Source organism: Schistocerca piceifrons, chromosome X, assembly GCF_021461385.2.
Source record: "Schistocerca piceifrons isolate TAMUIC-IGC-003096 chromosome X, iqSchPice1.1, whole genome shotgun sequence".
In the NCBI taxonomy this organism is placed as follows: domain Eukaryota; kingdom Metazoa; phylum Arthropoda; class Insecta; order Orthoptera; family Acrididae; genus Schistocerca; species Schistocerca piceifrons.
Window position 1 is genome coordinate 420,041,606 of NC_060149.1, and position 12,119 is coordinate 420,053,724.

Here is a 12,119-nt window from a genome sequence, read left to right on the forward strand (position 1 = left end):
ATGTCGCTGCGTGAGAAACAGCGTTCTGTAATCGAGTTTCGAACTCGAAGAGTTCGTCCACACGTGGAGCACCCTCTCCTTCAGCATAACAATGCCAGACCCCACGGGAGTGCTACGACATCTGCAACTATCCGACGCCTTGGGTTCGCTGTCATCGATCATCCTCCATACAGTCCCGACTTGTCGCCATCCAATTTTCATCTGTTGACAAAACTTAAAACATTATGTAGTGACGGTATCAACAAAATGGTCTTTCGTCGGGAGAAATTGTTCGTCACCAAGGTGACTATGTTGAGAAATAAGTATATAGACATAAAGAATAAAGATGTAAAATGTTGATAACGCTTGTTTTGTTTAAAAAGGTTTAAGAGTTTCTACATCTACATCTACATCCATACTCCGCAAGCCACCTGACGGTGTGTGGTGGAGGGTACTTTGAGTACCTCTATCGATTCTCCCTTCTATTCCAGTCTCGTATTGTTCGTGGAAAGAAAGATTGTCTGTATGCCCTGTGTGGTCTCTAATCTCTCTGATTTTACCCTCATGGTCTCTTCGCGAGATATACGAATGAGGGAGCAATATATTGCTTGACTCCTCGGTGAAGGTATGTTCTCGAAACTTCAGCAAAAGCAAGTACCGAGCTACTGAGCGTCTCTCCTGCAGAGTCTTCCACTGGAGTTTATCTATCATTTCCGTAACGCTTTCGCGATTACTAAATGATCCTGTAACGAAGCGCGGTGGTCTCCGTTGGATCTTCTCTACCTCTTCTATCAACCCTATCTGGTAAGGATCCCACACTGGTGAGCAATATTCAAGCAGTGGGCGAACAAGTGTACTGTAACCTATTTCCTTTGTTTTCGGATTGCATTTCCTTAGGATTCTTCCAATGAATCTCAGTCTGGCATCTGCTTTACCGACGATCAACCTTATATGATCATTCCATTTTAAATCACTCTTAATGCCTACTCCCAGGTAATTTATGGAATTAACTGCTTCCAGTTGCTGACCTGCTATATTGTAGCTAAATGATAAAGGATCTTTCTTTCTATGTATTCGCAGCACATTACACTTGTCTACATTGAGATTCAGTTACCATTCCCTGCACCATGCGTCAATTCGTTGCAGATCCTCCTGCATTTCAGTACAATTTTCCATTGTTGCAACCTCTCTATATACCACAGCACCATCCGCAAAAAGCCTCTGTGAACTTCCAACGTTATCCACAAGGTCATTTTATGTATATTGTGAATAGCAACGGTCCTACGACACTCCCCTGCGGCACACCTGAAATCACTCTTACTTCGAAAGACTTCTCTCCACTGAGAATGACATGCTGCGTTCTGTTATCTAGGAACTCTTCAATCCAATCACACAATTGGTCTGATAGTCCATATGCTCTTACTTTGTTCGTTAGACAACTGTGGGGAACTGTATCGAACGCCTTGCGGAAGTCAAGAAACACGGCATCTACTTGGGAACCCGTGTCTATGGTCCTCTGAGTCTCGTGGACGAATAGCGCGAGCTGGGTTTCACACGATCGTATTTTTCGAAAACCATGCTGATTCCTACAGAGTAGATTTCTAGTCTCCAGAAAAGTCATTGTACTCGAACGTAATACGTGTTCCAATATTCTACAACTAATCGACGTTAGAGATATAGGTCTATAGTTCTGCACATCTGTTCGACGTCCCTTCTTGAAAACGGGGATGACCTGTGCCCTTTTCCAATCCTTTGGAACGCTACGCTCTTCTAGAGACCTACGGTACACCGCAGCAAGAAGGGGGACAAGTTCCTTCGCGAACTCTGTGTAAAATCGAACTGGTATCCCATCAGGTCCAGCGGCCTTTCCTCTTTTGAGCGATTTTAATTGTTTCTGTATCCCTCTGTCGTCTATTTCGATATCTACCATTTTCTCATATGTGCAACAATCTAGAGAAGGAACTACAGTGCAGTCTTCCTCTGTGAAACAGCTTTGGAAAAAGACATTTACTATTTTGGCCTTTAGTCTGTCGTCCTCTGTTTCACATAAAACAAATCACAGGCATTACTTTTCAGCACGCTCTCGTGTATAACTATTTTCAGTGATAGTTTGGCAGTCGTGTGATCAAACAATAACGGATCTTGTCGTCTATCTATGAGCAGTACATTACATTTGTCTATGTTGAGGCACACCTGACAGTCCCTGCACCAAGTGTCGATCCTGTGCTTGTCGCCCCGCACATGGCTACAATTTTCTAGTGCTGCAACATCTCTACACACAACGGCTTTATTGCAAGAGCAGACTCGTGGAGCTTCCTGCGTTATCCACTAGATCATTTGTAGGTACTGAGAGCGTATTTCGTAAGTACCTACAGGGTATCAGATGGCGACTGAGCGAAATTACAAAACACACAGAAAAATTACACATATAAGTGGACACACCATCTCTCCAAGTTTAGATTCGTAATACAGGCCGTGGCGTAGTTATACTGTGAGACAGGCGTGTCAGAACATGTACACAAATCATCCACACCGTATTGTCGCATCGAATTAGAACGCGGTTACAGACAAGCAATCCAATAAGCAGATTTCTAAAGCGGGCGACGTTACACCTTGCTGCAGCAGCTACTTCAATGAAACGCACACACATATCGATGTTTGTCATATCCGCACTGAGCACATTTAATGTAAATTAAAAAGTCTAAGAGATGCTCGGTCGAGTAGTTTTCGCATAATAGTCTTCCGAAACTCCAGAAGTACTTACGAGCAACCATGTACTGTGAAGAGTAACGATCCTAAAAAACACGTTTAGGGTCCCCCCGAGCTACTTGAACGAAGTGCTATTTAACGGTGCAGTTTTTCACACTACTCCATTTTCTAAAGTCAAGGAACGTTCCTGTCTTGCTCTCAGGTAACTTTTTCCTCTCACTTTGCTCACGGTTTCTTCAGCAAAACATCGATTTCTTTTACTAATCTTGTCCAACTAAGAATGCGCCCTACGTCTTATGTCGGTTAATACTTCAGACGTAATATAAAGATGAATGCAGTGCATCAGTATTAATCAAATGGAAAGTTTCGTATGACAGAGTACCGGTTTCATTGGATTTTCGATTTTAAATTATCTTATACCAGACATGAAGGGGAACGAGAGTAATCAGTGGAATTAGTACGAATTTATCACCTAACCGTTATTAAGATAAACTATAAGGCGTTCTGCATCAGCTTTGATGAAGGTAGAAAGAAGAATCCTGTTTCGTTACTTGAAATATACAAAGCAGTATTGAGGAGGGCATAGCAAACCAAAAGAAAAAAAACACCTATATAACATTGTTTTCAGCTCTAAATCTTCCTAAATATTTTACGTCGAGGCAACATCATCGCGACTGCAAAACGGGCCAAATCGTTCAGTGAATGCACGGGTGTTTAAAAGACAATACGTCCTACAGTTACGTGAATGCACCTACACATATGTAGAATAGCATTGCAGTGCATCAAACGTACTAATCTGAAGCAGATAAGAGGGCTGTTGTCAGTCGTTTGCGACAAGTATCACAGTGCGACGGTGCAATGTAAGAATTCATGTTTTGTTACAAACGGCTAAAAGGTCCTTAAGGTGTCGCTAAAGGTCTACGAGACAGAAGCTGTGACTGGCGGGAGTAACTAAGATCTTGCAAACGTTTCCGGAACAAAAGCGAAGTTTTTTCTCGTGAGATACGTGCGGCTCGACGGTCAACTAACATAACAAGTAACGATGTTGCGTGAAAATGACATGTTTTGACAAAAAAATCGATGAAAAATTGTGAAAATTTGGGGGAAAGGGGGGGGGAGGAGTCCTTGGGACAAACTGCTCTTACCGCCTTCTGTCTCAAAAACTGGATTCAAAACGACTTGGGCAGAATTTATTTTTGATACGAGGGATGGTAGTTTGCTTTAAATGTGGATAAATGTAAGGTAATGAATATTCGTTGGGAAGATATTACCGTAATATTCGAATAAAGTGTTACGTAATTATCTGCTGCTTGACTCAGCCATGTCGATTAAATATCTATGCATAAGACGTAGAATGTAACGAGCGTATAAGCTCAGTTGTTGGGATAGTCATTGGTGGACTACAGATTATTGGGAAGATCCTGAGAAGTGTAGCACACTCATAAAGCAGATTACGCACGAGTCGCTTATGGAGACTATTCTAGAGCACTTTTCCAGTGTTTGTGATACCTACGAGTTTGGGTTGAAGGAAGACACGAAGAACTTACGAGGCTTGTTGCAAAATTTGTTGCCGATCGCGTCTACGCTTGTTATAAAAAGTAAGCTCGTATGTGGTATCAACCGAAATTTATGACTAGATTAAGGATTTTTTTGCTAGGGATGAAGCAGCATGTTATCTTGGATAGAAAGTCATCAACAGATGTAGAACTAACTTCGGGTGTGCCCTAAGGAAGTGTGTTGGTTCAAAAATGGTGCAAACGGCTCTGAGCACTATGCGACTTAACTTCTGAGATCATCAGTCGCCTAGAACTTAGAACTAATTAAACCTAACTAACCTAAGGACATCACACACATCCATGCCCGAGGCAGGATTCGAACCTGCGACCGTAGCGGTCGCTCGGCTCCAGACTGTAGCGCCTAGAGCCGCACGGCCTTTCCGGCCGGCCCCTCGAATTTAGAAATTACTTTAAAAAAAGCAGTTTTAATACATCCATAACTATTAATATTCCTTATCCTCATAATCTATTCAACCAATCTCAGCCAAAGATAGAATTATCTTTATATCCATAGAAACAGTTATACGTAGGCAGTTTCGAATATCTTTGATAAGAAAGATTTATCCTTAAGTATTTAGGATCAGTCGAAGACTTCAGATTTGTGTGATTTGCCGCGTTGCCAAAAGATAGTGGATTCCTTTTAGTACTCATGAGAAGAACTTCATACACTCCTGGAAATGGAAAAAAGAACACATTGACACCGGTGTGTCAGACCCACCATACTTGCTCCGCACACTGCGAGAGGGCTGTACAAGCAATGATCACACGCACGGCACAGCGGACACACCAGGAACCGCGGTGTTGGCCGTCGAATGGCGCTAGCTGCGCAGCATTTGTGCACCGCCGCCGTCAGTGTCAGCCAGTTTGCCGTGGCATACGGAGCTCCATCGCAGTCTTTAACACTGGTAGCATGCCGCGACAGCGTGGACGTGAACCGTATGTGCAGTTGACGGACTTTGAGCGAGGGCGTGTAGTGGGCGCGCGGGAGGCCGGGTGGACGTACCGCCGAATTGCTCAACACGTGGGGCGTGAGGTCTCCACAGTACATCGATGTTGTCGCCAGTGGTCGGCGGAAGGTGCACGTGCCCGTCGACCTGGGACCGGACCGCAGCGACGCACGGATGCACGCCAAGACCGTAGGATCCTACGCAGTGCCGTAGGGGACCGCACCGCTACTTCCCAGCAAATTAGGGACACTGTTGCTCCTGGGGTATCGGCGAGGACCATTCGCAACCGTCTCCATGAAGCTGGGCTACGGTCCCGCACACCGTTAGGCCGTCTTCCGCTCACGCCCCAACATCGTGCAGCCCGCCTCCAGTGGTGTCGCGACAGGCGTGAATGGAGGGACGAATGGAGACGTGTCGTCTTCAGCGATGAGAGTCGCTTCTGCCTTGGTGCCAATGATGGTCGTATGCGTGTTTGGCGCCGTGCAGGTGAGCGCCACAATCAGGACTGCATACGACCGAGGCACACAGGGCCAACACCCGGCATCATGGTGTGGGGAGCGATCTCCTACACTGGCCGTACACCACTGGTGATCGTCGAGGGGACACTGAATAGTGCACGGTACATCCAAACCGTCATCGAACCCATCGCTCTACCATTCCTAGACCGGCAAGGGAACTTGCTGTTCCAACAGGACAATGCACGTCCGTATGTATCCCGTGCCACCCAACGTGCTCTAGAAGGTGTAAGTCAACTACCCTGGCCAGCAAGATCTCCGGATCTGTCCCCCATTGAGCATGTTTGGGACTGGATGAAGCGTCGTCTCACGCGGTCTGCACGTCCAGCACGAACGCTGGTCCAACTGAGGCGCCAGGTGGAAATGGCATGGCAAGCCGTTCCACAGGACTACATCCAGCATCTCTACGATCGTCTCCATGGGAGAATAGCAGCGTGCATTGCTGCGAAAGGTGGATATACACTGTACTAGTGCCGACATTGTGCATGCTCTGTTGCCTGTGTCTATGTGCCTGTGGTTCTGTCAGTGTGATCATGTGATGTATCTGACCCCAGGAATGTGTCAATAAAGTTTCCCCTTCCTGGGACAATGAATTCACGGTGTTCTTATTTCAATTTCCAGGAGTGTATTTCTCGTCATTTAGAGTGAACTGCCACTTTTCGCATCATACGGGTATCTTGTCTAAATCATTTTGGAATTGGTTTCGATCAGTTGATGACTTTAAGAGGCGGTATTTGACAGCATCATCTGGAAATTATCTAAGAGCACTACTCAGATTGTCCCCAAAATCATTTGTATATAAGGAGATCAAACAGTTTCCGTTCGCGGGCGTTGCTGCATTGTATATGCAACCCGGCGCGACTACGGTGTGGGTATTCGAATTCTGGAACATTTACTTCGTCTTCATTTGTGAAGGAATTTCGAAAAACCATGTTTAATAACTGTGCTTTAGTGGCACGTCACCGGTAACATTACCGTTGTTACCGTGCGGTGAAGGCATTTGTTGTGTCTTGGCCTGGAGTATTATAAATACGACCAGCATTTTTTGGATTTTCTAACAGATTTCGAGACTGAATTTCACTGTGGAAACCTGGCGTATCTCGCACTGAAGTCCGAGCCAAGTTTCGAACTTCAGTAAAACATCATCAGTCTTGGAGATTTTGTGTTCTTTTAAATTTGGTACGCTTTCTTCGTTGCTTACCCAACAGTGTTCTGATCTGTTTTGTGTACCATGGGGGAACAGTACCACCTCTTATTAATTTATTTGGCCTATATTCCTCAATGCTGACAATACTATTTCTTTTAATTTGAGCCACATCTGATTTTCGCTTGTATAAGCTGGTTGGAAGGAGTGGAGACTGTCACTCAGGAAGGCGTCAAGCGAATTTTTATCTGCTTTCTTAACTAGATAGATTTTGCGTTTACTTTTGGTGGATTTAGATGTTACGATATTCAGTCTTGCTACAACGACTTCGTTGTCACCAATCCCTGTATCCGTCATGATGCTCCTTTTGGATCAAGACTATTTGTTGATAAGAGATACAGTATGTTTTCACAACCATTTACACTTCGAATGGGCTCCTGAACAAATTGTTCAAAATAATTTTCGGAGAAAGCATTCAGTACTATTTCGGACGACGTTTTATACCTACCATCGACTTAAAACATGCATTATCGCCAACATATGGAGAGCAGATTGACGTCACCACCAACTACAGTTGTATGAGTGGGGTACCTATTTGAGATAAGACTCAAGTTTTCTTTGAACTGTTCAGCAACTGTATAATCTGTGTTGAGAGTTGGGAAAAGGAACCAGCTATTAATTTATTTCCGTTGTCAAGAGGCGACTGATGACCTCAGATGTTAAGTCCCATAGTGCTCAGAGCCATTTGAACCGTTGTCAAGAAAAACCTTTAGCCAGATTAACTCACAAGAACTTTCTAATTCAATTTCACTACAAGTTAAACTACTTCTGACAGCAATAAACCCACTACCACCAATTGTATTTAACCTATCCTTTATGAATACGATTAGGTCCTTTGTAAAAAATTTCAGCTTAAGTTATCTCATGCTTTAGCCAGCTTTCAGTAACTATAGCGACGATTTGAGCTTCAGTGCTTTCGATTAGCGCTTGGAGCTAATTTCTGTTTGGTCGTCCCCGAGAAGGATGACAAGGTATTGACAAGTTTTATAACGGAGAGAAAAATAATAAGATGCACATATATTGTTTGATAAACTTGTAACTTGAATAACAGCAAGTGTAGAGCAACATCCAATGAAAGCCCGTGAATTAGACCGATTCGAAATCAACAGTAACATCAGATGCTGAGAGAAGAAACAGACAGGGCTGAACTGGCAGACAAACTAGATTAGAGGTCAGTGCGGCGTCCTTCAAGTCGTCTCCGTGGCGACCGCGGCTGTGCTAGCTGGGGAGGTGTCTCTCGCGCCGCCCGCAGATTGGCGGTGCAGTCACGTGAGTTTCTACCAACTTCTATGTCAGGACAGACGCACTGTGGTATCGGATGTCACGATACCACACCCTTTTAGACTGACGCACTTTGTATAATTTCGCATGACACTCTAACCTAAAAAACCTCTACCTGCGTAGCCACACCCTGAGTGTAATGGCCGTTAAGTTATTAAGCAGAACCAGAAAAATCACCACCCTATAGCACAAGCCGTGGAATCTGCAGTCTACATGGTCTCAGAACCATCTAAGCCTCTGATTCACACCCTCCACTCGGCTTTGTACCAAGTGCCTTCAGTCGGTCCTGTCGAAGATGCAACAGATGATAAGTTCTGCTTTCATTTTGCAAGACTGGCCGTCTTTACTACATCAGATAATCTCCAGAAATCAGAGATAATCTCTTTTGATCCGAAGTAACACACAACATTACACCGAGGTGATGACTGGATTGGATTGTTTGGGGGAAGAGACCAAACAGCGAGGTCGTCGGTCTCATCGGATTAGGGAAGAACGGGGAAGGAATTCGGCCGTGCCCTTTCAAAGGAACCATCCCGGCATTTGCCTGGAACTATTTAGGGAAATCACGGAAAACCTAAATCACGATGGCCGGGCGCGGGATTGAACCGTCGTCCTCCCGAATGCGAGTCCAGTGTGCTAACCTGAGGTGATGAAAGGCATGGAATATATCTTAATATTGTGTCGGACCTTCTTTTGCCTCGCCCCGTGCAGCAACTCGACGTAGCATGGACTCAACAAGTCGTTGGTAGCCCCTGCCGAAATAGTGAGCCATTCTGCCTGTATAGCCGTCCATTATTGCGAAGGCCTTGTCAGTGCAGGATTTAGTACACGAACTGACCTCTCGATAATACCCCATAAATGTTCGATGTGATTCATGTCGGGTGATCTGGGCGATTCGAATAGTCCAGAATGATCTTCAAACCAATTGCAAACAGTTGAGGCCCTGTGACATGGCGCATTACCATCCGTAAAAATTCCATCGTTGACTGGGAACATGACGTCCATGAATGACTGCAAATGGTCTCCAGGTAGTCGAATATAACCATTTCCAGCCACTGATCGGTTCAGTTGGACCAGAGAACCCAGTTCATTCCATGTAAACACAGCCCACGCCGTTATGACGCCACCACCAGCTAGCACAGTGCCTTGTTGACAACTTCGGTCCCTGGATTTGTGGGGTTTGTACCACACTTGAACCCTACATTCAACTCTTACCAGCTGAAATCTGGACTCATTTGACCAGGCCACGGTTTTCCAGTAATCTAGGGTACAACCAAAATGGCCACGAGCCCAGGACAGACGTTGCAGGCGATGTAATGCTGTTAGCAACGGCACCCACGTCGATCGTCTGCTGCCATAAACGAATAAGGCCAAATTTCGCCACACTGTCGTAACTGATATGTTCGTCATACGTCGCACACTGATTTCAGCTATTATTTCACGCAGTGTTGCCTGTCTGTTAGCCGTCGGCCACTGCGATATCAATGGTGAGAGGTAATGCTTAAAATCTGACATTCTAGGCACACTCTTGACACTGCGGATCTCGTAATATTGAATTATCTAACGATTTTCGAGATGTGAAGTCCTACGTGTCGAGCTCCAACTATCATTCCGCGTTCAAAGTCTTTTAATTTCCGTCGTGCGGCCATAATCACGACGGAAACCTTTTACATGAATCACCTGAATGCAAATGACAGCTCTACCAATGTACCTCCCTTTTATATCTTGTGTTCGCGATAACACCGCCATCTGTATATGTGCATATTGCTATCTCATGACTTCTGTCACCTCAGTGTAGCACAGACGTTGGCTGCACCCTGTGTTCTTCATGGCATCCGGAAGGACCAGCTCCACACCAGGGATGACTCCCCCCAGTACGCATACAGAATACACACTGGACTCCTTCCCCTCTTTGCCGGTTCCTTTTCCCAGTCCTCTATACAGATTATACAGTTGCTGAACAGTTCATAGAAAACTTGAGTCTTATCTCAAATAAGTACCCCACTCATACAACTGTAATTGGTGGTGACCTCCTATAAAGGCGAAGTGTGTGTACACTCCATATTAGTCTCGACAAATACGTGTCCGGATACTTTTGATCAGACAATGTATCTGCCAATATCGCATTTCGGTGTGGCACACAGTTGTAATCTGACTTTGTGCTTTTTATGGAACCACAGACTGGTTTCTCTGGTACGGGGAAGAGCCTTCGAAGAGACGTCAACGGCATAACATGTGTGCGCCTTAGTCAAATAGTAACAAGGTAACGGCACCCTAAATTACTGTCCCGCCGCCAGGAGAATAGGTCCCCAACATCTACCCTAGTGTACCAAATGTGAGTAAACATGTAACTCAGGTACGATCCGTGTGTTTAGTATTGTGACTGTGATAGCCTCTCATGTGTTCCAAATGTCGCCACTTGTAGAAACTATAAAGCGTTTCTGGACAGACAGTATTGCTATATGAAGATGGTATCTGTTCTTTCGGACATGTCCGAAAGAACAGATACCATCTTCATACAGATAAGGCTTACTGGCCAATGAGCTTCTTCAGTTCGGATGCACTCACATTGCCCGAACTCTTACGGGAATTGGTAGATTGACTGCCGCGAGTAATGACTATAGTGGGCAGGGGCACTACAAAATGTAGTGTGTGGACAGTAGGCTGGAAATGTGGGTCTCACGGGGAGCGTGTCAGAGATAAGTCCCTGCAGTCGCACAATAACTGTGTCCTCGATGGCTCAGACGGACAGAGCGTCTGCCATGTAAGCAAGAAATCCCGGGTTCGAGTCCCGGTCGGGGAACACATTCTCAACCGTCGCCGTTGATATTTATCATCGCCTGTAAGCAGCTAAAGATCTGGATTTCATTGTAATTTCATAGACAGTATTACTCGTTGAATTTCATGTGGTCACAAACCTTTGTTACGCGGCATTTTATATCTTCGGGAAACGTCGGTATTATCTTTATATCTCTTGTTTTGATTTTCCCCGCAAACAAAAGCCCAGAGATGTTAAGTCAAGTGAGTGCAGGCCATTCTGTATTTCCCAAACGATCAATCCAACAGTCTCCAAATGTTCTGTGTAGTATGTCTTTCTGCAAGAAACCATCAAGTGAGACATTCGCCTACTTCCCAAAATGACTCATATTCAGAAGTCCAGGATGAAAGGTCGAACGTAGATTCGTGCCCAAAGGGAAAAATTTTATTCTCGTATTATACAGTTCAGACCTGAGACGGGATTTTCGGTGTAATTCAAAGTTGTGATGGACTGGACAGGAATGTTTACTGCCGGATAACGGCCATGTGCACGTACCATCACTGCTCGCATCTTCTTTGATGAGCGCCGCGCAATTACTTTCAATCAGCCACCGCACTTCTCTTCATCTGACATCCACAGACTTCCTTTCGTTCCTTCGTCTGGAATGTATCCCGAAAGGCACATATTTTCAGACCCACACGACGTACATAGGCATAAACAATTGATGCTTCGATCAACTACAAGGTATTTTCTGTGTATTGTATTTCTTGTTTTACGACAGCCTTTCACCCAACTTTATGAATCACACTGTTGTACATTGCAATGCCATGAGAGCGTCACGTGCAGCGCCAACTTTCTAACAATACATCTGTGTCTGTAATTTTGTCTATTTACTATTGCCAGTCTTCGTTTCCTGGTTTCCGCTAAAGTAATATACACTGAGTAATCCAGAATCGCTGTGGAGTAGTTCGTTTTACTCAATAACAGAGGTAGCTCTCCGATGGAGCTTTGCTGAAAAGATTACTTGCTACGAGTCAGTTGTGTACGTTACTGCTGCTACTGTATTGCCCTTTATGAGCGTAAGGCAATTTTATGATTCACCTTGCAAGAACCTTTTGTTGTACCAAATGCGTTGTTAGCTGTGATAGAAAATATGACGGTCATAGCACC

The 12,119-nt window shown here is 44.8% G+C and overlaps 1 non-coding gene across 1 annotated transcript; it reads left to right on the forward strand.

Annotated features, from left to right (window-relative positions):
- The first annotated feature begins 10,920 nt into the window (after positions 1–10,920).
- Trnat-ugu lies at positions 10,921–10,994 on the forward strand. The gene has a single exon. It is a non-coding gene; the product is annotated as a tRNA-Thr (tRNA).
- The last annotated feature ends 1,125 nt before the right edge of the window (positions 10,995–12,119 follow it).